Source organism: Mus pahari, chromosome 11, assembly GCF_900095145.1.
Source record: "Mus pahari chromosome 11, PAHARI_EIJ_v1.1, whole genome shotgun sequence".
In the NCBI taxonomy this organism is placed as follows: domain Eukaryota; kingdom Metazoa; phylum Chordata; class Mammalia; order Rodentia; family Muridae; genus Mus; species Mus pahari.
The window spans coordinates 67,933,342-67,958,422 of NC_034600.1; the positions used below are offsets into that span (position 1 = coordinate 67,933,342).

At 35.4% G+C, this 25,081-nt stretch overlaps 1 protein-coding gene across 5 annotated transcripts in view; it reads left to right on the forward strand.

The window, feature by feature from the left end:
- Positions 1-25,081, forward strand: part of Cdh18 (cadherin 18) — an 834,629-nt gene that overhangs the window by 228,063 nt on the left and 581,485 nt on the right. For 4 of the 5 annotated variants that reach the window (XM_029544026.1, XM_029544027.1, XM_029544029.1 and 1 more), the window contains one exon: positions 5,117-5,201. The exons of the other annotated variant lie outside the window; for it this stretch is intronic. The gene's annotated coding sequence lies outside the window, so the exon portion shown is untranslated. The remainder of the gene's footprint in view (positions 1-5,116; positions 5,202-25,081) is intronic. 5 annotated transcript variants of the gene reach the window in all.

The following is a 25,081-nucleotide window of genomic DNA, read 5'->3' on the forward strand; positions in this document are numbered from 1 at the left end:
AAAAAAAAAAATAAATGTTTAGTTAGGGGTGGGTTATAGCCAAAGACAGAGTGCGTGTCTACCATTTGTAAGCCCCAGGTTCTATCCCTACCTTCCAAAAAGGTAGCTGAAAGCAGCAATATATATATGGTAGGCAAAAATAATATCTCTTGAAAGGGATTTAGTGGCATTTTTAAATGTTATGGATCAAAATAGCTAAAATATTAAAAAGGGAAGAGTTAGTGAAAAAATAGCCTATGAATCTGAGTTTCCTTAAGAGAAAATATTATGTTGGAAGAAGAAACTGCCTTCAACAAAAATCTCTAAAATAAGTAGATCTATTTGTTTCCTTATTGGCATTCTTACTGAGAGTCAAACTTAGAGTTCTCATTGAATTGATCTGGTTCTTGTAAACACTATTAGAAATAACAGCAAAGCATTTTTTAAAAATATTGTGTCCTTATACAGTCACTGATGTATTTTCTGAAAAATTCATGGATCCTTTGGTTATATGAATACATATTAAGATTGTAAATTGAAAAATGAATTGAAATTGATTCAAATTTAGCATTATTTGAATAGCTTTGAGATGGTGACCTATATAATAATTAGAAATACATTTTTATGTAACACTATATATAAATATATATACATATATATCTATATATGTGTGTATATGTGTGTGTATACATTCTTTTTGAACTAAGAATTTACATTGTTATTTAGTAGACAACCTAGTAAATATGAATACTGTTGACATTTTCTTTAAAGTAACTGTTGCATTTTAAGACATTAGATATCCAAAAATTTTTGATGTGATGATAAGATAATAAGACTTAAGATGAAATGCGATGACATTGCAACTACATATTACATCCCTTTACTTTCCTGGCATATAAAAGCTAAGGCATTGGACTCTCATTACCATAAACATAGACAACACTAAAATGAAAACTAAGATGAATGTTAAATATGTTCTTCATAAGAGAAAAACAATATTACAAATCCTTTCTTTAGGTTTGTTATACCAGGGTTATTTATTACATTCAAATAAATATGTTAATAAGGCAAAAAGACTTTGCTTCTTGGTAATACCTTCAGGCTAATCATTTTCTAGTAAATAAAGAATATTTGCTGATTATTATTTTCTTGCCAAATACCAGCCCCACTTAGCTAAGATGCACATTCTATTGAGGATGGGATATCCTATATGCATACACATGTGCATGTAGCATGGAAGGAAAGGCACCTGCTATTTGATTGTTCCCAATGGGTATATGTTAAGCTCAGCAGAACATATGTGCCACTCAGGAATGCATGCCCCGGAGTGCACAGGTTTCTATTCCATAGAATATCAAGAATAATCCAGTTCTTGCTGGTATTGCTTAGGGGTTTTGCTGCCTCTCACGCTAGGTCCAAGTATTTTTGTTGTTTGTGTACCATGCACTAGGAACAGTTTAGATTGAATTAACAGAGAGACCAATGAGAACTTTGTTCTCTCATATTTGCTAGAGTTTAAGTAGTCACACAATTTTTAATACTTACTATTGGTAAAATGACATTATAATTCTGTATGATTGCCACAGGGACCATGACCCTTCAGAGACGATGTTCTTGAAAACCGAGATATTTTGCTTTTCTCTGTTTATAGTGGTGATATGTAGACAGACAGACAATCATTAAAAGTTTCTTTCTCTACATAGTCCTTATAGAGCATTATATGACATTTTCTACTATTCTTAACGTAGTGACTATTGTATTTCATTTCCCAGACTTGAAAGAACTCAAACATGGTTCTGAATCCTTATTTAGCACTTCAAACTCACAATGAATGCTTTAGCAATTTCCCTATGTTCCACTTGTCTGACCTAAGATGTTACCTGTTTTGACATTTTTATTGAATGGAATCCCCTGCTTCATGACCCCTTGAAGTATCATTACATTCTCTAGAGCTTACAATATGTGCAATATGCATTTGTGTAAGTGGCTGGTCTGGCTTTTGTTTCTTTCGCCTGCCACTCAGCTCACCAAGTTTAAATATCATGATGGCAGGCACTTTGTTTTGTTTCCTCACACTGTCTAATCTACAAAATAAAAGATGTTTACACCGTGTCGACACTGAAGGATTAGTGAATGAAACTATTCTTGTTAGTATATTACGAAAGTATTTGAGGTATTTCTGAGGACTACACAGAAATAGTTACAATTTTGGAAAATAGAGATCACAAACAGTATGGCATGGACAACTAGGAACAGGTTAAACTGATTTTTTTTTTTCCTAAGAAGGTCAAGGCATACTTATGATTCTGGTGCCCTTCAAATCTCTAAAATATTCATTATCCTCTGAGGTCGCACATCTTAGTGATCTCTCAATATTGGTTTTTCAGTGCTCGTAATGTAGTCTATCTGAAATTATGTTGTATACATTATGAAATATTGAATAGGTTTTCTTCATTTTTAAATCTTCTATTCTCAGGCTGATATATGTATCGATTTACAATACACTATAGTTATAAAAATGTTTTATTTATATTACACAGTTTCTCAAATCTTTTCCCTTTTATTGAAAACAGGTTCTCGTCTCATACAATATAACCTAATTACAGTTTCCCTCCCTCTACTCCTCCCTGTTCCTTCCCACATCCCCTCCCTTCCGGATCCACTCCCTTGCTGTGGCTCATTAGGAAAGAGCAGGCTTCTAAGAAATAAAACAACACCACAGCATAGAAGGTGAACAAGGAAAACCATAAAAAGGAAAAAGTCAAGGGGAATGCAAAAAAAAAAAAAAATCCTGTAAATAAATTAAACTGGCAGCCACAATCCTTATGCACCGGACCTCTTACAGACCCATGCAGGCCCTATGCTTGCTTCAGGGTCTCAGAATTCATGAATTCCCTTGGTTCAGAGAGACTTTTTGTCATGGTGCTGCCAATCCTCTCCACGTCTTATCCTCTTTCCGACTCTTATTTGTCAGGATTCACAGATCTCTGAGGGCAGGGATAAGATTCCCGATTGTGGGTCTCTGTATTTTTTCCCATTTTCTGTCATAGAAAGCACCTCTAATGATGGTTGAATCATTCACAGATCTGAGTATAGCTGAATATCATAAGGAAACATTTTTTATTACTAATTTTATTTTATTTTATTAAGAAGAGTAGTATCGGGGTTTACCCTAGGTCTTTGATCCATCTAGTCTCTGGTTGTTGGTCACCCCAGAAGTGATAATCTGGATTAAGGTGGAAAACCGGATTAGCAGGGGAGGGCCTGTTGCAATTTGTGGCTAGGATAAAGCAAAGAATGGAGATAGGAAGTTTAGTAGGGGAAGAATTATGGGATATATAGTCAATGTGTACATAAGGGAAGGAATGCTATCGCAGGGGCTCTGTTGCAGAGCTAGGGATAGAACAAGGGCAATAGGCTTTTGTGATTACATGGAGGTGGTAAGGGTCTTCAAACAGCTTATTTGTTTCCTTGACCTTTGCTCAGCTGGATGTTCCCATGGAATGTCTGTTGAGGTTGGAAACTGGAATAATGGGATCATTTGGGGGTTAGGGGGTGGGAGGAAGGTTCGAGGAGAAGATCTTTGTGATGATAGCCTCAGAGAAGAAATGGGGACAGTAGCTGGTGTTCTGCTCCACAGTTGTTTATTAGACTGTGTGACTGGATTTGGAGCAGAAATAAAAATGTGCAGTCAGCTTAAGGCTTCTCTGGTAGTCGTGTCAAGTCTGGTTCTCGAATTTTCTTCCAGCATTTAATATTCCATTGGCTTCAGAGGAAAAGATAATTTAATTTTTAAAACAAATTATATGTAAATGTAACTTCTATTCACCAGATAAAAATCGTCGTCTCAGAAGGTGACTGCCGAATATGCTTACTCTTTCTCGTTCTTTCTGACCTCTGGCTGGCTGGTTCAAATCAAACGCTTTGGCTCACTCCTCTTTAAGCTGACTGATTCCCTCATGGCATGCATCTTCAGCCTCTCACTGAATTGCTCCATGTGGCTTGATAGTTATTTTGGCAATATGTCCTAATCTTCTGGCTTCTTCTCATTCTCTATCTCCTTCTGTTTTCACCAATGTCTACTTTGTCTTTGCCGTCTGTCTTTTAAAACTGCCCTGCTAAAATTGCCTCTCTCTCTCTCTCTCTCTCTCTCTCTCTCTCTCTCTCTCACACACACACACACACACACACACACCCTTATAATGTAGCCTTTCCATCCTGTTTTTTCCTTGTGAGTGTTGGACATATACTATCTCTGACTTATTTTTGTTGTTTTTCTCTGATTTGTCCCTTTGTCTGGCTATCAATTAGACATCACTTTCAAACATGGCTACTCTTTCCACAAGCCCTTTTTGCCCTCTTTGTTTGCTATGAAAGGTGTGTACTAAGGGTGGGTCTGTGTTCCAGCTGCAGGGATTGAGTAAAGGTATGTGACATGTCTTCTCTCCAGCTGGATCACACAGACCTAGAAGGTCTTTGCATATGATCCCTTGCTGGAACTGTCATGTTGCTTGCTGGATTAAAATTCCTCTAAACCTATGATCCTTGTGGTATTTATTCTAAACACTATTTTAAAGTCTGTCATGAGAATGATATCATTAAATTGACTCTCTATTAGGTACAATGCCATATACTGTCCCCATTTGCTACACTACCCTTACTAGTCTCGATCAGATATAGTAACACTGAATAGGGGGATGAAATTAAGTAAATAAATCTGAACAGGTAGCAACTGAAATAGCTGAGATTCTGTACACAATCAAAGTAAAAGTCTATAAGTTTAAGCCTTTTCATGCATGATAACAATCTCCAATTGGACCTGTTTTTCTTTCCATTGTATCCTTTTAAAAGCTGTCCCTTAAAAATGAATTAAGCTAAGCTGCACCACAGCTGTACAATTCCTTACACACAAACATCTCTTGGATTGCTTTCCAATACTGAAATAAATCAATCAAACTACATACTTAAATTACTTCTAAATGTTTATTACCTAGAACCACTCATCTATCATTTGTAAAACAATAAATTTAATTTTTAGTACATATGTGGGTACACATAGAGATATAGATAGCTTAGTTTTCTTTTCCTAAGTTTTTTCACGTTTGCTTTCTTTTTTACATTTTTCTTTTCCATGTAGGACTCAGCCACAAATACCTAACGCTCAGAAACTTCAATACCTAAGAAGAAATCCACCACCAAACATTCATAGACTGAACTGTAAGGTAAAATTTGAACTATTTCCTATATGAAGACGTTACACAAATGTCAAGCTGTTGGCATGTAATTAGTCTCAAATACTTTCTACGATAGTGATGAGACATTTAGAGATGTGGCAGGGTCAGGTTTCATGTGCAGTTCACGTTCACTTCAAAAACTTATTTATCACTTACTAACATTAATAAATTATTTTACTTTTCTCTTCCTCGTCCCCTTTCTCCCTCTTTCTTATTTGATCTAGGAAATAAAGTCTTGACACAAACTTGTAATGTAGTATACACCAGATTAGCTTTGAACTCTTGAACTTCCTGCTGAAGGCTTCTGAGCAGTGAGATTAGAGCTCTGTGCCATTCTTTGTGGTGGATCACTGTTCCTACTGGCATATTCATGATACATTATAAAGCAAACAAAGATGAGCAAGTACTTTGCCAACTTTATAGGGTACCAAAAATTTCTTTATACAAATTCATGAAGAGATGCAGTGTTTCATTAATCGTCATTATATATACAAATCTTTTTTTTACTAAATATTTGTTTGAACAAAATTACTTTTCTCTTTATAATATAAAATTGCAATGGTTATGGAGTTGAAAGACAGTTATTGTTAGTAGCTAATGATATAGCTGGTACTGTCCTAATTATTAACTTATACAATATATTTTTGTTGAGCACTTACCTCTCTCTTCAAAACATATCTATAAAGAAAGAAACATGGGATGAATTTCACTCTTTTAACTTTTTTCTATAAATTGCATTTTTACCACATATACTATATATAGTACCTGAAGGGTTCGATTACTAACATATCATAATCATTTCTTTCATTTGTATAAATTGAAAAGATGATATACTAAACAAGATTGAACTGTATATAACCCTAATATATTACTTGGGAAGCATGGTTGAAGCAAGAAAAAATTGACCAACTGTGAATATACTAAGTTACATAGTGGCTGAAGCCAAGCCTGAACCATAATGTGAAACTTAGTCTCAAAAGAACAGAGGTAAAAATAAGTAAAAGGAAAGTTAAATATTCTCATTTCAAACATTGATATATTATAGTAAGTTATTTGATTTGGTACGTTATTTTTCAATGTCTGTAATAAATACAAACTTGCTTTGCAATAAAATCCACAAAAAAAAAAAAGAATTTTATTCAGTTCCATGCCAAGATGTAAAGACAGACATGGGTTTGAAGTTCTCTTTCACTTTATTCCTCTCATAGCAACAAAAGAAGTCCTTTAGAACAACTAGTGGTGATCTAACATTCGCCTAGGTTGGAATTTCAAGCAAATTCTTCACTTTCTCTTTTTGCTGAAAAATACTTTATAGTTCACCTGTGTTGCAAAACACATTTTACATGTCTCTTAATATACCAGAGAACATCAATTTAAAACTAATATAAAATATAAATTGTGAGTGAGTTTAGCCTTATAAAATTTAAATAATATAACAAAAAGCAAATGACATTATTACTAGTAAGTACAATTTACATTTTCTTTTAACCAACCATTGTGAGTATACCATAGACACAAGTTTTGTTTTGTTTGTTTGTTTTTAAAGTACATTTAATGTGAAAACATAAAGATATTTGTATGACCTACAATATAAATTCATAATTTAGCACACAAAACAGACAATTTATATTTTAAATGAATTAAATTTAGTAAATGATACATATAGATTTATTTACTTCCAATTTATCTCAGATAATGTTTGCTGAAGTATTTCTAGTTTTCTGTAAATTGCATTAAGTATGTTTGATTGAGTATACTATTTAGTACTTAGATTTCCTTTTCTCAAAATGTTACTCACATATGTTAGGAAAATGGACATTTCATTCTTAATATTTACCCAAATGTATTCTAGTTTACCTTTACATGTCTTTATATCCACAAATAAATTTTATAACAAAACCACAGTGCCATTAAAGCTCTCTCATAGGAAACTGAGTAAATTTAATTTGTTAAACCAATGGATTTACATTTGTCAAATGAAATCAATTAAATCTATAGCCTCTAACATACTTGTGCATCTAGTGCTTGTCATTGGTCCAAGGATTTACTACACAAAATCACCATATGCTATGTGCATGTTATTGTTTTACAAGACCTGTGACTACAGAGGAAATGGAAGGAATTCCTAAAATTTTAGAGAGACTGTAATTTTATATAATGGTCTTTATTTACTGTGTTTATTTTCTTGAGAAACCTCTTCATATTTGGCATGAACGGAATCATGGGCTACACCTGTCCTAAGTATTGGCAGCCTCTCTGTATTTCTTTTAACTTCACCTGGTTTCTATAACCACATGCTGAGTTGTGCGTGCCCCATTTCTTGTAGAAATTTTATAATTCAGGAAGGTGACAGTAGGTCCTTTCTCCTTACAAATAAGTGTCCTTCTCCATTTCCTTGTTGATGCTGACACTTGTCTGGCTACCAGATTCTGGGTTGTAAAGGGCTGTGCTTGAATCTCTGAGAATATTTTTTTCTCATCATGAAGCTGAAGATTTATAAGTATGCCTTATCCTCTGAGGGACAGAATCAGACAGTTTATGAGAAAGAATATGATTATGGACTATCAAGCTTCTTGCACATTTCTTGATGGCCAGCATTACTCATGCTGTAGGGAGTCAAACATTTATTCCTTTCTCTTATTCAATAGTGACAGCACTTTGAAACATGTCTCGTTAAAGGAATAGCCCTCATCCAGCATGCAATAAATCTTAACCCTTCATTTACAGTATCACCAAAGTTTCAGCTTTTCTAAAACAGGACAACTAAGAAAATAAAGTTTTTATTTTAAATGGAACATCAATGCCCGCCCACTACAAATGTAGTATGTGTATGTGTGTGTGTGTGCCTGTGTACATGCGTATGTGCTTATCTGCATATGTATGTGCACACACACTCTGTTGCCAATGGGGATATGAGAATGTGATTTATAGAAGGTAGTTTGCACTTTCTGTAATGTAGTTTTATAAACTGAAGTGCAGTTCTCAGGCTTAGAGTCTAGCACCACTAGTATGCCACTGTCCTTTCTACCATTAAAGGAGTGGTTTCAAATTTGTTTGTTTATTGTTCATCTATGTATTTTTCAAATGCCAAGGATAAACCCTAGACTTTGTGTACATGTAAGGCGAGCACTGTATCATTGGCTAATCTGCAACACACTCTAGGGGATTTTTCTGTCAATTTTAGAAAATAGTACTCTACTATCATACACATGGTCTTTTCTATACTTAAATGGATAATCTACCGAAGCGATTACAGGCAACAGTGTATAGTAACCATTTGCTGAATCCAATCACAATATTGCATTTCGCACCACTTGCAAAAATCTACACATGTGCATGCTCCTTCGAGTAATGAATGAAGCATTGTCCCACTTACAGAAGTGAAAAGGTCACTCTTACCTTTAGTCATCACAGCCCCTTATTCTATCAGGATGGGAAACATCATGGCATTGAAATCCCATTGTGTTACATGTTACTTACATTACTATAAGGAAAATATACTGGCGCAATTAGCTGTGTGGCTTTATTTATACATCCTAAAAATGTGGGATCTCGTGTATAGATTTCAAAGCTACTTAGAAAGTGATTGCTAAGCCAGAGCACGAAACATCGATGTTTTAGGGAATGCACAATAGGTTTGTTAAATTTTTCATTGTGCTTTATATATTGATGTTTTTCTTTGTTTTGATGTCATTAAGAGGATGGGTTGATTTTTTTCTGAGTTGCTCAGGCTGACAGGTAACTTACTATGCACTCCAAGTAGTCCTTTGACACACAGTTTTCTCTTACCTCTTTAGTACTATCCTATCTTGATGGTTTATGTTATTTTTTAAGATTTATTTTTGTTTATGATGATGATGATGATGATGNTGTGTGTGTGTGTGTGTGTAGGTTTGTGCATATGAATATCGGTGCCCATGGAGACCAGGGGCATCAGATGCCTTGGAGATGGAGGTAAAGGAAGATGTGAGCCGCCTGTTGTAGGTGTTAAGAATCACATTACACCTTTAATTAGACTTTATATTAGATGCAATGCTTAGTACTTTTTCTATTATTCTACCCTACAATTACCAGTCTTGATCAGATGATGGAAGAATGACTGGAAGAATGAAGCTAGGTAAACCAATTTGAGCAGGTAACAATTAAAGCAGCTGAGTACCTTTCACAAGTGAGTCATCTCTTCACTGCTTACCTGTCTATTTTGTGTTAATGAATGGTATGGATTATTTCAATAGGGCACAGCTACGTGGCTCCACGTTATTACTCATTCTCATAAATGTTGCTGAGTAACTGTAGCATTAGGTATTGCGATGGGCCCTTCTACATGAGGATGATGGTTATACAAAGGCTCTCAGTAACCTAACATGACTTCAACCACACCAGCTTCATCATGGATGGAAAAGAAATCACGAGCAAATCCGTCTACATCAAGGAAGCATCCATTCTAAGACCCTTTAAAAGTTTTGCCACTTTTAAAAATTTTTAATTTTAATTTTAAAAATTTCATACATGTATGCAGAAACATTTGATCATTCCTGCCACAAAATTATCCTCTCCAACTTCTTTCTTATTTTCCAGTGTCCCCACTGCTAACTTCATTTCATTTTTTAAAAATTTCCATAGCTCATTAGTTCATCCTGCCATATCTATATGTACACGTGTTATCCCTCAGCTGTCCTGAGGTCATCTATTTTATCCTTTACACTACTATTTCCTTTTCTATTCTGGCTCTGAAAATTGAATTAGATCTAACAATATTTGTGCTTAGATTCAAATCCAGGCATATTTATGTTTTAGAACCTCTTTGATATAGCTTCACAAGTTTCAGACTGGATATATATTTCAATATACTGCCATTTATCTCAATGTCATCAGAAAAATATGTGTACTCAAAAGTTTTAGGTCGTTTAAGGCAATGTCTGTATATTGTCCTAGCAAGAAAGTATTTTATTTATTATCCCTGTTCTGTAAGGACAAGGAAAGCCATTGTGCAGAATTTCAGACATACCTACTAACAAAATGACATTAAGTTTCGATTTAGTATAATCCCTAGGCACCAGTAAATCATATGGGATTGAAAATCAAAGCATAAAATCCTTGTTAAGACATTTTCTTTCCCCAAGTATTAGTTTATGCAGGATAAGATAATAAATATGTTGCACAAAGGCTAAACATACCAAAGAAAAATACATATTCTATTTTTCTTCTCTGTCTTTATGTCTCTCTCTCTCTTTCCTCCCATTTGCACCCTTTGCTCTCCTTCTCCCCACTTATTCAAGAGACTATTTCTTGACATTCTTCATTCTTCTCCAGTCATACTTATATATCATTATTAAATAGTTTTATTCTGAGAAAAAATTTCTCGTTGAAAATACATTTTGATAGTAAAACTATGAACAAATTTTTAAAAAGACCTCTTTTCCAAGAGTTAAGACTTAAAAATCACAAAATATTTAGAAAATATGGAATTGCTTCTTGTATTTATCACAAAAAGTATATTTTCCTACTCACATCCAAACTATAAAATCATAGCAACTCTTTAAGTTCAAGTTATTTCTTAAAATTTCCTGAAAGCTCTCAGAATTTGGGCTTCTCTGATAATTTTGGAGTGGATTAGACTCTACTTTTATATGTATGTTGATATTGTTCTGTTGTCTTGAGATCTAGTCCAATGTGGCCATGTGTGAACACTGAGAGGGAGTGTAGTATGACAGGTTTGACAGGCAACAAGTCGAACTCAGCACGAGAAACAAAATGTGGGGTTCCTGTTTGTGAATTATTACTTTAGTTTTTACATTGATTGTGGGATTACCTTCATTAGATTAGATTAGAGATTAGAGACTAGACTAGACTAGACTAGACTAGATTAGATTAGATTAGAAAGACGTTTTCATGTAGAATTTAATGTCCATATGTTGTTTTTGGATAGATTGCAGGTAACATATTATGGTAAGATTATTCTTTTGTTTTTCTCAATTGCACTGCTGAAACAGTAGTATTTGGAATGAAAATATGTAAATACTGCATGACGCTCAATATTTCAGTAAGTTGTAATAAATTTATATTGAACTATATCAAATGTTCAACTGTGAGTCTAGAGTTCCAGGTGTGATTGACAACTCTGTCTTTCCATGCTTACTTCCTGAATGACCTTAGGTAATTGGAGTACCCTTTCCAAACCTTCAATATGTGATTTGATAACCACCCTTGGGAATGGAATGACCCTATAATGCTTTTCCATTATAAACTAATAGTGATCTTATTTAAGTATTCCTTATTTAAGAATTCTGCTTCATTTCAATGTTTTAAGGTGTTCAACTGAATTATTATTTTGAGAAATCATAGTAACTGAATCAGATTAGTAGGCTTATAATTCTGTTCTTAACAAAACACATCACATATTTCGTTGAAATATTTCTATTTAAGATAGTTCAATAATGCCTAAAGGTGTTGACTTTATTAATTCTAGTGATGGTCACTTGTCATTGCTAAAATGTGTAAAAGTAAATCTCTTGATATTTATAATTGAATTCAAAGCAATCAAAGATTAACATAAATAAAAATTTTCACCCAGAGCAGATGAAGACTATGTGATTGCCTACCAAGATAGAGTCAGGTACAAATGCTGAGAGCTGACATTCCATTACGTGTTAGTTAACACTGTAGACAAATGAGGAGTCAGTTAAAAAGAACATTCGTCCTCTCAACCCAGTGTGGACATAACTCCTCTTTTGGCTCCTTTTTGCATGTACCACCTTTCATGCAGATCCCCTGGAATGTCAAGCTTGGAGGCCTTGGTATCACATCACTATAACACAACTCTTAACATGCTGGAGTTCTGAGTTGCTGCAGGAAAAAGGCTTCCCTAAGTCCTAGGACGTTACCTTATACTTCCATGTGAGCAAGAAGTGAAAGTGCATTTGCATTTGCAGGATCTTCTAAGATCTAGATTCAATTGGACACCATTGTCACTAGAAAAATAGGGATGCTTGTTCATTTCAGTTATTGGACTCAATGAGAAATTCAACACAACCAGGGGTCACTTTGAGCATGAAAACAGAAGACAAGGCATAAATAATGTTCATATGTGTTCATTAGTTTGATTCTCTGCTTAAGTCCTTTGAGGTTTTTCATTCAAACTTATTTAGATAAAGTATAGGTTTGATGAAATATATGTAAATTTCATGAAATGATTAATAAAACAACAGATCAGTAATTATTTCATGACATTTTCATTTATGGCCAATCCTCTTTCCAATAAAATCCTTGATCAAATATTAAGTGAATTTAACTATTTTTTCTTATTAAATTACATTCTTAGTTCCTTAGACAAAATTAAAGCTAAAACATCAGACTAGAAAGTTATTGCTTCCAATTTTCTCTTCACTTCATCTATGTGATTAACTAACACAGCATTCATTGCCACAATTTTTGTTTAATTTTTCACAAGTATGATTAAGTTAACATTACTATACTCTGAGTGTAAATAATGTTTTAAACTGAATAAGACTAAAGAATCCCTCAAGTTTTGTGACCTTGTAACTGGACTGATGTTCGATGCTCATTTCCTCAGTGGTAGTTAGGATTTACTTTTGGAACAAGATTACCTTGTTGTATCTCTGACATCCAGTTATACAAAAGAACACACACAGAGAAACACATACACTCACACACACACTCACACAAACTCTCTCACTAACACACACACACACACACAGAGACAGGTGTCCCTTCGGTTTTGTCATCCTAACAGTTTTCTCATCTGTTTCTCACAAATGACCTCATGTGAACATTGTTTAATTTTCACATTTATGTTAGAGGCAGTAGTCAGACGATTAAACCACATTTTTAGTGTTTAGTAGTGACAAAGTTCCCAAAGTCATGTCTTCATATTTCTATCTGTGCATTTTAAGTTTTGAGAAAAAAATTAATAATGCACTACACATTTAAGATTTCAGTAGAAAATGCTAAGATACCAGCTCTAGTATTTATATACATATATTTATGTGGGAGTAACACTGTTTATATATTTAAAATAAAATAGAAATAGCCAATGAGAGGGGACAAAGAAGCTTTAAGAGAGAGAAAGAGGTAGAGTATAACACCGATGTCTTAATATGGTTCATATCACTGTGATAAAACACAATGGCCAAAGACAACGAAAAAAGTGTATTTATTTCACCTCACCCCTTTTCTAAACAATAAACAAGTTCATTGTTTAGAAAAGCCAAGGCAGGGAAGCAGGGCAGGAATTTGAAGGCAGGAACTGGAGTAGAAACTGTAGGGGAACACTGCTAAATTTCTTGCTTTCCCTGGCTTGCTTAGCCCACTTGCTTACAGACTTGCCTATAACAACTGGTATAAGCATTTTCTCAACTGACGCTCCTCTTCCCAGATAAATCTAGCTCCTGACAAGTTACAGAAATCTAAATATCACGACATGGCATACAGAAGTGTAAGAGGGAATAGTGCCTGGGAAGAGCTTGTGCATGCTATAAATTCAAACATAATTTAAAATAATATTAGTTCTGAAGCAAACTACTATCAAATGGGGGATGAGTGGATTGAGAGACAGGTTAAAGAAAAGCAGGAAAATCTACAACACACACACACATTATAGTCAGAGAGAAAGAGAAAGAGAGAGACAGAGACAGCAACAGAGAAAGATTTTTTCAGTATTTTTGTAGTGTTAGCAAAAATGAGAGTTTGAAAGCAATAACCTTTGTTTTCTCATATTTCAAAATAGTTCCACCTTATTCTAACTTGATGGAGAGCTACTTAAATTTAAAAAAAAAAAAAAAGAAACAAAGTCTCTTCTCTTCATTTTACCAAAAATAAGCAACACAGAATAGAAGTCAGAGGCGGAAACTAAACTTTCAGCCTTAGCTCTCATTAGATAAAGACTTTATAAATGAAAACTAATATGGATTTAATGATGCTTTACATACAGATGTTAGCGGTTCCAAGTATAAAAGAGTCTAATTAGATGCTATTGTTAGTAGATAGCTTAAGAAATAATACATTTTAAATTACATTTAAATTTGTAGAATGCATTCAAATATTGTGACACTGAAAATCTTTAAGCAATTTATTTATAATAGAGAAGTAAAATAAAACATAATATTGTGTGCAGAATGGGAGTTCTAAAAGGTCACATCATTAATTAGATTTTTGTTCTTTTCATGGTCCTGAGAACAGAACCCAGGGCATTGCAAGCAGATTACTCCTGAGTTACTGCTGGCTGGAAGTTCTGTTTCTCAGATGAGATGTCTTTGTGAAGCTCACTCTAACTGCAACTTAAGATTCTCCTGCATCAGTATAGAAAATGGTAGAATTTGAAGCATACATTGTAATTCACACATCTACATATGTATGTGTAAAACATTCTTCCATGTCAAGAAACAACGTCATCCTAACCTATAATGAGCATATACACATGTTGCTTCTTTCATTTTTTTCCTCAGGTAGCTTGAATCAACAATATAGAAGTCAAATTTCACACTTCCAGTGAATATTCATTCATTTTCTTTGGCTTCTAGACTTTAAAATCAAGGACAAAGGAATGTAACCTAACATTCTCTCTTCTCTCTCTCTCTCTCCTCCCCTCTCTCTCTCTCCATGAAAAAGTTAATCCTAATACAGTATCATGATACAATAACATATAGAATCTTCAAGCTATAAACACTCTGTTATTTTGTTCCTTTTGGAACTTGCAATTAATTATTTGTAAATAATAAAAATGAGAGCAGATAATTGTAAAGAGAAAAAAGACATTTTTCTCTTTTTTGTTATGAAAAACTAGAATACAGTATTCACACTCTTATATACATTTTTCTTCTTCTTTACCACAGCCTATTTCATTTAAGCTTCTAATTTCAGGTTCTTTATCATTTCTTTCTTCAATATATTAATATTGGCTTTTGGGCATCGCAGACTCACTTCTATGACTCTTGTGACTTGGGTATATATTACTCTTAATCATTGTATACATAAGTGGATGAGCGGAGACAAAATTATATAACATCTACACACCACACATTTTGTATGACCACTGAGGAATGATTTATATACACAACCTGCACATAGTGAAAGTTCTATTTTGATAGGGCATGAAATAAATTCCCAGAGAGTATCTGTCTAATAAAGACAGTAGGCATGTCTGGTATCTGGAAAGCTCCTTCCAAGTTATAACCTTTCTCATATTAACCATTCCAATCTGGCCTTTCTTTATTCTAGATATTATAGATAAATATGAAATTAATAATTTTTGTAAACTAATTAATATAGGAAAATACAATTTTACCAGTTGATTTATTTACAATAATTCATATAAGTAGATAACAATCCATATAGTGAATCTTAAAATTTGTTCTGTTCTTATCAGTCATTTGGTAAGGTACGTTCCAGGGTTTGCATAGCACATACGGAATTCCTACCAACATTCGTGCAAATCTCTGTAAATATTTTATTTTAATAAAATACCATTGGATAAAATGATAGCACTTTAGTTCAGTATGGCTTAGCTACTCTCAGTGTGAATATTCATTCTTACGATGCCCCCGGTAATGCATGAGGGTCTGCATCATCCACAGCTTTGAAAGTGCTTGCTGTGATGGATACTCGGTAGTTTTGTCCAATTTGAGCATCCCGGAAACATATCTCCCTGTTGTTGTATTATGTATTTCTCTAATAATTCACAGTGCTGCATATATTTCCCAGTGCTTATTTTCCATCAGATACGTTATGCAGTTAAATTTCTAATCCAAGTTTTCACTGATCTTTCCTGGGCTGTTCATTAATGGAGCATGATACGTTGACGTGTAAGTCTGGAGAGATGATTCAGTGAGTAACAACAGTTTCAGCTAGTGGATAGAGCCTGAGTCCTGCTCTTAGCAGCAATGCTAGCTGACTCACAACCAGCCATAAGGGGATCTCATAGCATCTTCTGGGATCTCATAGAATCTTCTGGGATTTCACAGCATCCCCTGGCTTTCATGGTTCCTTTAATCACTTATGAAAATACTCAATGTCCCACTTATACATTAAATTAAGAATAAATACTTTTTAAAGACTTAAAAAAAAAATCAACATGTGTACTGCCAGCAAATTCAAGATTTGCGAGGAGTTTATCTCAATTTGTCATCACCAATTTTCTCATCCTACTATTTACCTTTAATTAGACGGACCGAACCATATAATAGATAGCATGACCTTTGATGATAAATATCAGATATATTTGATTTGAATAAGTTCACGATTATTTCCTCATAAGAGTATTAATGTTAGCATTTTACATTTTAAGTTTATGATTGCTTTTTGCTGAAAGGCAGCTTCTACAAGTCAGGTTTACAGAGAAGAGGCATGGAGTGGGTGGTCAATCACTCAGCTGACTTTTCTCTGAGAGAGCAAAACTTTGCTATCTGTGGCTAGCAAAAAGAAAAGGGGAGTAGAGAAAAGCTCTCTGGAAACAGTGAAAAGGAAAAAAAAACACACATGTATACACACACACACACACACACACACTTAGTAGATGAAGCAACTTTTCCTTTTATGACTTATGTATCCCAGTAAAGTCTTTCAAATCATAAAAAAGTTATAATGTGGTTACATCCTATTTTTTCAAGTGAATGATCCCAATTACTATATGTTTAAAAATAAACAAACAAAAAAGCAGTATGTTTACAATACCCTTACATGAATAAACATAACAGAGCTGAAAAACAAATTGTTCCCCCAAATCCATATACATTTGTGTCTAAACGACTTCTTATAGATGAACAAAGTGTAAACAAGCAAGTAATTTTTCTCAGCTAGTTCTCTTAGTTACAAAGGATCAATCATATAATTTATCCTAAAAAGATTTTTTTAGAAAAAAAATCACCTTTATTCCTCTTTTCCTTCTTTTATCAAAACCACATCTTCTCATATCAAAAACCAACCCTGTTCTTTTCTTTTTAAAACATTTTTATTATGTTTTCTTTCTTTCTTTCTTTCTTTCTTTCTTTCTTTCTTTCTTTCTTTCTTTCTTTCTTTCTTTTTGTTTGTTATTTCGTGACAGGGTTTCTCTGTATAGCCCTGGCTGTCCTGGAACTCACTTTGTAGACCAGGCTGGCCTCGAATTCAGAAATCTGCCTGCCTCTGCCTCCTGAGTGCTGGGATTAAAGGCGTGCGCCACCATGCCCAGCTCTCTAAATTCTTTCTAAGACTAATGGTTGAATCATTAATTTGCTCTATCAGTAATGCTTGAAATAGATGAATGACTAAGATTGTAAGTGCCAATGACACTGCACAATGACAGGCTGGAGGCCACATTAGCATTGTCATAGAGCTTGTAGATTATGAGGGGCATGATGCAGGGTGACCTACCACAAGAGCATGAAGTCCTTATGAAGTGTAGTCCTCCAGGCTCTACCTCTCTGAGGCCCATCACTGGTTGTGTTAACCGGGGGGGGGGGGAGGGGGGGCACATTCAATGACCTCTAAGTCTCTTTTGCTATTTTTCTTGAGAGGACCCCAACACCTTTTAAGTTGAAATTTATCATCCTGTATGTATGTATTTATATGGAACAATATATGGAGAGAGAAAAAGAAAAAATGAGAAAATAATTATAAAACTTTATGTTATTAGATGTTGCAAACACTAATATTTTTATTTAGATTTTTTATTCTTCAGTCCTTTTTTACAGTCCAGAATTCATTACCATCCCAGTCTGCCCCCACAACAGCTCCCCATCCCATGCCTCCCCCAGCACCCCCCCCATTCTTCAAGAGGATGCCCACTGCCCCTCCCACTAGACCTCTAAACTCCCTGGGGCCTAAAGTCTCTCTAGGGTTAGGTGCATCTTCTCTGACTGAGTCCAGACCTGGAAGACCTCTGCTGTATGTGTGTTGGGGGCCTCATATCTGCTGGTGTATGCTGCCTGGTTGGTGGTGCCTTGTCTGAGAGATCTTTAGGGTCCAGCTTAGTTGAGGGTGCTGGTCTTCCCATGGGGTCACCCTCTTCAACTACTTCCAGCTTTAACCTAATTCAACAACAGGGGTCCCTGGCTTCAGTGCAAGGACTAATGTTTTTAGTCATTGTTCATGCATGTTTACCAAAAGTCAGTTGCTCAAATCGAAGTGGATCTTTCTCAGGTCCTCTGCTCTTTCACTCACAATTGTCCATCTTTGTCTGAATCATACATAACCCAGTTTACTGTAAAGCTCTAATATTTTAGGATAATATAGCATTTATTACTTTTTAATTAAGACTATCGCTAATATTTTCGAGCTAATTTTAGACTCAGTATGTCAGTATTTATAGAACAAGTTTTCACTATGTTTCATCAGAGTTATGGTGAACCCATAAATAATTTGTCAGGGATTTTTGACAGCTTTGGGTTTGCTTGTTGGAATACCTTGGTTTTGTTGACACATGAGGCATATATTTTCACATTCTTTTCTTTGTTTCATACTTCATAGGAATTCATAGTTTTCCTAATTCATGTATTTGCACTTTCACTTTTTTCCCTTTTATTGAAAATGCCTTTTCTAACCATATATCCTGAGTGCAGTTTCTCTTCCTTCTACTTTTCCCAGGTCGTCCCCACCTCGCCTCCCTTCTCCTTAATCCGCTCTAATTTTGTCCCTCATTAGGAAAGAACAGGCTTCTGAGTCACTTAGGATGAGAATATCATAAGATAAGACAAAAACTAGCACATCAAATTTGGATGAAACAAAGGGATGCAAAGCAACCCAAGAGAAGCCATGCCTGTCAGGAAACTCTTCATTTGTTCACGCAGAAGTTCCACGCAAACTGTGAATGGTAGCTCCAGTACACATTCGGAGGACCCACTGCATAGCCAGGCATGCCCTCTGCATGCTGCCTCAGTCTCCGTGTGTTCACATGACCTCTGCTAATGCCCATTCATAGGGCATCTTCCAATCCCTCTGGTTCTTACTTTTTGACTCTTCTTCCTTTGCCTCTGAGGGAAAGGGTTTGGTAGAGATATCCCATTTAGGGCTAAGTGTTCCAAGAGCTCTAACTCTCTGCATAATATCTGGCTGTGGGTCTCTGAATTTGTTTCCATCTGCTGCAGGAGGAAGCTACTCTGGTGATGGCTTGAAAAGGCATTGCTTTATGAGGAGAGCAGAATGCCATTAGCAATCATTTAATTGCCACTTTTATTTAATGATCAGTAGTATTTGATTTTACCAGAAGGCCCTGAGCTATCTGGTTTCTGTTTTTCATCACCCAAAGTAATGGCAGTACATGTTCTAACTCAGTGGATCTTCAGACAAATCATGTATTTCTTGGTTACAGTGTTGTGACACCATTGCCGTAGTGTGTCTTTCTGGCAGTACAGCCTTGTTCAAAAGTTTTGTGGCTAGACTACCTTTTTTTTTCTTTTGGTAGCAGTCCAAAGTACTTCGTTGTACCAAAGAAGCTATTAAGTAGTGGTAAAGGCAAGTTTTAGGCATCAGTTTGACCTCTCCGTGTTCCGTGAGTTAAAAAGGTGTTTTCTTTAGCAATGAGATTTTACTGTTAGTTTGTGGACAGAAATATATAAAATTGGCAATACTCATGGTTTGGAAATTCCCATGGAGACTCCTATTTAGCCAGCAACTCAGCTAAATGCAATTCAACCCCAATTCATTTGCTGAAATGAAAAAAAAAAAAAAAAAAAAAAAAAAAAAGGTTCAGTTGGGTATCTTTCCCCTTATCACTTGGTAATTTCATTTAGATTATCTTCATATATGCATATATTTTGGAAGCTCCTATTGTACTAAGTCTACATATTGCTCATCAAATATCCATTAATATAATGGGCACCATCACTTCACAAGGTCCCTCTCTCATGGTTATTCCCATCAAGCTCCTTACAGTATCCTTTCGTTCTGTCCCCATCTTTCTATTTCCTATGACCAATACTATTTCCTTCTCATATTGTGATTTTTTTTTGTCCTTGCCCCATACACTTGCTCTATACCTAACATCTGTGGCTCAATGGATTTTAGTTTGGTTTTCATGGACTTAACATTTAATAGCTACATACAAGAGAATACATGCCATAGTTGTCTTCCTATCTCTGGGTTACTTCACTTAGAATTTTTTTTTTTCTGTTCCATCAATTTACCTGTGAACCTCATGAATTCATTCATTTTTAAATATTTATTTATTTACAAGCAAAAGATGCTCCCTCCTGGGGCCACAATAAAGGCCCACCCCATTCCTCTTCTCTTCTGAGAGACACTCACCCACCTACCTACCCCCTGCATATCCCTCTATACTGTCACATCAAGTATATTCCAGATTAGGTACATCCTTTCCCACTGAGTCCAGACAAGGTTGCCTTTGGGGAAATGGATACCACAGTCAGACTACAGCTTTAAAAAGAACCTTTGCTCCAGTTGTTGTGAATCCACATGAAGACTGGGGTGTATTTCTGCTACATATGCACTGGGCACTTCATCACTGTCCATGTGTGTTCTTTTGTTGGTTGTTTAGTCTCTGAGAGCTCCCAGGCTAGTTGATTCTCTCAGTTCTCTGGTGAGGTTCTTATCCCCTGCAGTAACTTCAGTCTTTCCCCTAACTCTCCCATAATACTCACCAACCTCCATCCAATTTTTGGCTGTTCATAACTGCTTCTGTTCAGTCATCTGCTGGACAGAGCCTCTTAGAGGACAGGCATGCTAGGCTCCTGTAGGCAGTTATAGAAGGTTATGAGTTGAACTACTTCCATATTGGGAAATGAATTCATTGTGTAAATGCACCATATATTCTCTATCCATTCTTCTGTTGGGGGAATCTAGATCGTTTCCAACTTCTGGATATTATGAATGGAGGAGTAACAATGAACAGAGTTAAACAAATGTATGTGTGGAAGGCTGATGTGTCTTTTAGACCTATGCTGAAAAGTGCTTGTCCTGGCTAGTTTTACATCAACTGGACACACAGTAGTGGCATCTGAATGGACAGAACCTCAGTTGGGAAAATGCCTTAATATGATTCAGCTTTTTTCTTCGCTATTCATTGGTAAAGGAAGTGTAGGCTTATTGTGGATGGAAGCAGGCTAAGCAAGCCATAATGAGCAAGACAGTAAACAGCACCCCTCCATAGCCCCCGGATCAGTCCCTGCCTGTGGTTCCTGTCCTAATTGACTTCCTGTCCATTGATAATGAGATGTGCTTTGGGAAGTCTAAAGCAAATAAACCCTTTCCTCCCTCAATAGGTTTGGTCATAATGTTTTATCATAGCAGTAGAAACAAGTAACATTGTTTGATCTTGAAGAAGTAGATGGCTTTCCATCTTACTGAAGAAAGGCCACACTGATTTCCACAAGTTGGCTGTAGAAATTTGCAGTCCTACCTGCAATGGATGAGTGTTCTCTTTCCTCCATATCCTTGTCAGGAGGAGCTGGTACTTCCATTAATTTTGGATTTATTAACTTCCATTATTGATATTAGTTTTTCAGGTGGATACAAGATGAAATCTCAGGAATTTGTATTTGTGCTTCCCGATAATTAAGGATAACTTTTAAAAATGTTTTTGCAGTTAGCCTACCTGCTGGCCCAAGTACCTTATGTTTTCCTGGGAAATACCAGATGCAACTGGTGTCTGGCATAAAGCAATGAGTCATGGGAGGGAAGTTAGAGTGCGGCTTAGCTCCAGTGGAGTCCTTAGCTCCAATGTCCTGGCTCTTTATACTGGTGTCTATGCATCTGGCATAGGGAAGATTGTTTTGCAGGTGCTAATGTCTTGTCTTCTCTTTGATGGAAGAGTGCTTTTGCCTTTGATTTCTGTTTTCCTTCTGGTTCTAAAAATAATGTGGTGGCCGTATGTTGTCTTGTAGGAAATTCTCCTAGGGTCCTGATAATCTTAAACACTGGAAATTCCATGTAGTATACATGTAGTATAAAGTTCATGTTTCTTGGTCTATTATAAATAGAGAAGGGATGGGGAAGGGTTCCAAAGGAATTCACAAGAGGGAGAAAAGCCCAGTCATCCAGTAGGTTCTGCTTAGTTTCCTGGAAACAGGGGCAGAAAACGAATAGAGACAACACCACAAGGTCTGCTACAAAGCTGGGGATGAGACTGGAGGATTGGACTTGGAAGAATGGAGGGAGAAGTGCAGATCTGTAGGTAGCCAACTTTCTCCCTAACCAACGTGTTCTATGGTTTCCCATGGATTGCCTGATGAAGTTGATTGCTAGAGGAAAGCAATTAGTGACAGGGAAAAGGCTGGGGGGTGGGGGGAAGATCTGTGTGATGCTTTGGGCTTGGTGAGCAGGAGAAAGGGAGACTGCAGCAGGTGTTCTGATGCAGTTTTATGAATGAGTATGGATGGGTGGATTTGGAGGACCAGAGAGACAGGTCAAGACCTGCAGTCAGCTTCCCTGCTTACATACAGGACTGTATTTGCAAATTGTCACACAATGACTTCAGTGCTTCGATTTTGTTTTGCTTAAAATAGAAATAATTTTATGAAACCTGATATTTGTTGAAACTATATAGATAAACTGATTTATGTTATTGCATCTTGCAGTCTTTCTAAACAAAGTATGTAGCATATTAATGTCTATTGGTTTCTGTAGGTTTTTCCTCAAGGAGAATCATTTTATCTGAAGAAGAAAGTCTGATACTCCATGACTTATATCTCATTTCATATTCCTTTGCTTACCTCATTTACTCAGTGAGCATGCATCTCTTTTGCAAAACTAAAAATTCCTGATTAATTTTGGATTTATTAATTTTGTTCTGTTAGAATAAGAAGAAATGATATATTTTAGATCCCTAAGAAGGTTATTAGATTTTGGTGAGATTTCTAATTCATTATATAAGATCTTCAGTTTGTCATAAATTATCTTATAAAGATAGACCATGTAGGACTGGACTTCATGACATATTTGGGATTATAGTGTCTATTTTACAATATTATTTCATTTTCAGTAACTGCCTAACTTAAAATTACAAGAGGAAAATGTTAACATTTTTCAATTTTACTGCTGTCCTGTAAAGTTAATTTAATTTCTCCTTAAATTCATAATTTAACACTGAAAACATCTGTTCTTAGATTTTCTTATAATACAAATTCAACTTGTTTATAGCTGCTCGGCTAAAAGTTTTTTCTTTTCCTTGCAATGCCCTTTGAAGCTTTGAGCATTTTGTGAGGAATGTCTGTTTTGAATACATTGTTCATTTATATAAATGCTTTCTCATTTGACTGTGTTATCTGTGAATAACTTGAACAATGTTAACTTCTTAAATACTCTGGATATTACCTAATTTATAAAGTAATCTCTCCCTGATTAGTTTGTCTCTCAGATATGAAATTAACCTTGACTTCAATTTAACTTCTGAAAAACAGCATCAACTGGGTAAGAATTTTAAGTATGTGACGGTCTGCTTCATCAGAAGCTGATCACTATCCTTACCTCTGATTTCCCATTTAACTGCCTCAGATAATTTGTTTCAGTCCCTGAAAAGTCACCTTTATCATACAGTTTCTGTGGGGGCCAATTCCAGCACACCCTGTATAGGCTTGTCTTCTGTTCTGACTTATTAACAACACAGTGTTCACCAAAAGTTCTATTAAACGTTTGCTTTCTCAGTATTCATTTCTACTTGTGCTTTAGAGCATTACCCTTCATTTCCGGTTTAACCATTTTTATTTCATTAGGAGCCTTTCTTCTATTTTTGCTTCTACAATTCTCTCTGCCCTCTCTGCTACTGTTATTTTTTTCCTACTCGGAGAAGAGTTTTCATGTGCTTCTGCTGCGTGTGTACTTTAAAACATTGCTTTCATTTTTATTTTAATACTGTAGGTATTCTCATGGGTTTAGGTTACTATAAGAACTTAACCTCAGTGAAGCTTTAAACAGAAAAAAAAACATCAAAAACAAACAAACAAACAAAAAGCAAAACCAAAAACAGGCTTCTTTCTCAGCATCCTTGGAGCCAAGAAGCCTAAGGTAAGTTCTTCTCCGAGTATGGTTTCCGATTAAGTAGTGAATACTGATTTATAGATGCTCATTTAGTATCAGACATTTATATGGTAGTAAAGAATGCATACTCTTAACCATGTGTCTTCTTTGAGGATCCAGGATCAGTTTTTATTAACCCATGGTGAGAGTCATAGATTAAACCTTTATGTGAATAAATAAGGGATACTGTGTAATTGCATTTAGGTAAGTAGACAGGCAACATTGTTAGAAGTAAACACTAGTGGTTGAGAGTGGGAAAGACGTGGGAGAGAATATGAAGAACAGGTATCTGGGGCAGCACACTCACACGAGTTTAAGACTTACCTATGCTACATGGCTTTTAAGACCACAAAGCCAACTTGGGTTACAGAATGACATTGCACTACAAAACAAAACAGCAGAATGGTAAGAAGAACAAACAAAATATGATATAGATATTATATGCAGTATGTTGTAATTTTGCATCAAGAGCTAAAGAGAAATCAGAAGAATATAAAATGGTACTTATAAAATAGTTGGGCTCTACACACCATATTTTAGCTCTAACAAAACAATACAAAGTATTTCACACTAAAGTTTTTTTTTTATCTAAAAATAACTGTCTTCTCATTCTTGTAAGATTTATTGATGTGACATGCCTTTGCTTCACTTTAACTCATAGACATAGGGTGGAAGCAAACTATATCACAGATGACAAAGTGACAGCTACAAAGGAGAAATAACACCTACAGGAGAGAAGAGGGCAGGAGTAGGGCTGAAGATTCTTGGAATGAAGACAGCTTCTAAGGAGATGTGATACACTTTCTGAGCATAACCAAAAAAAAAAAAAAAAAAGATAGCTTGGACAGCACTTTGTCAAAACCTAATAACTGTAATTTAATGCTAATTACAGGCTGAAGTTTTCC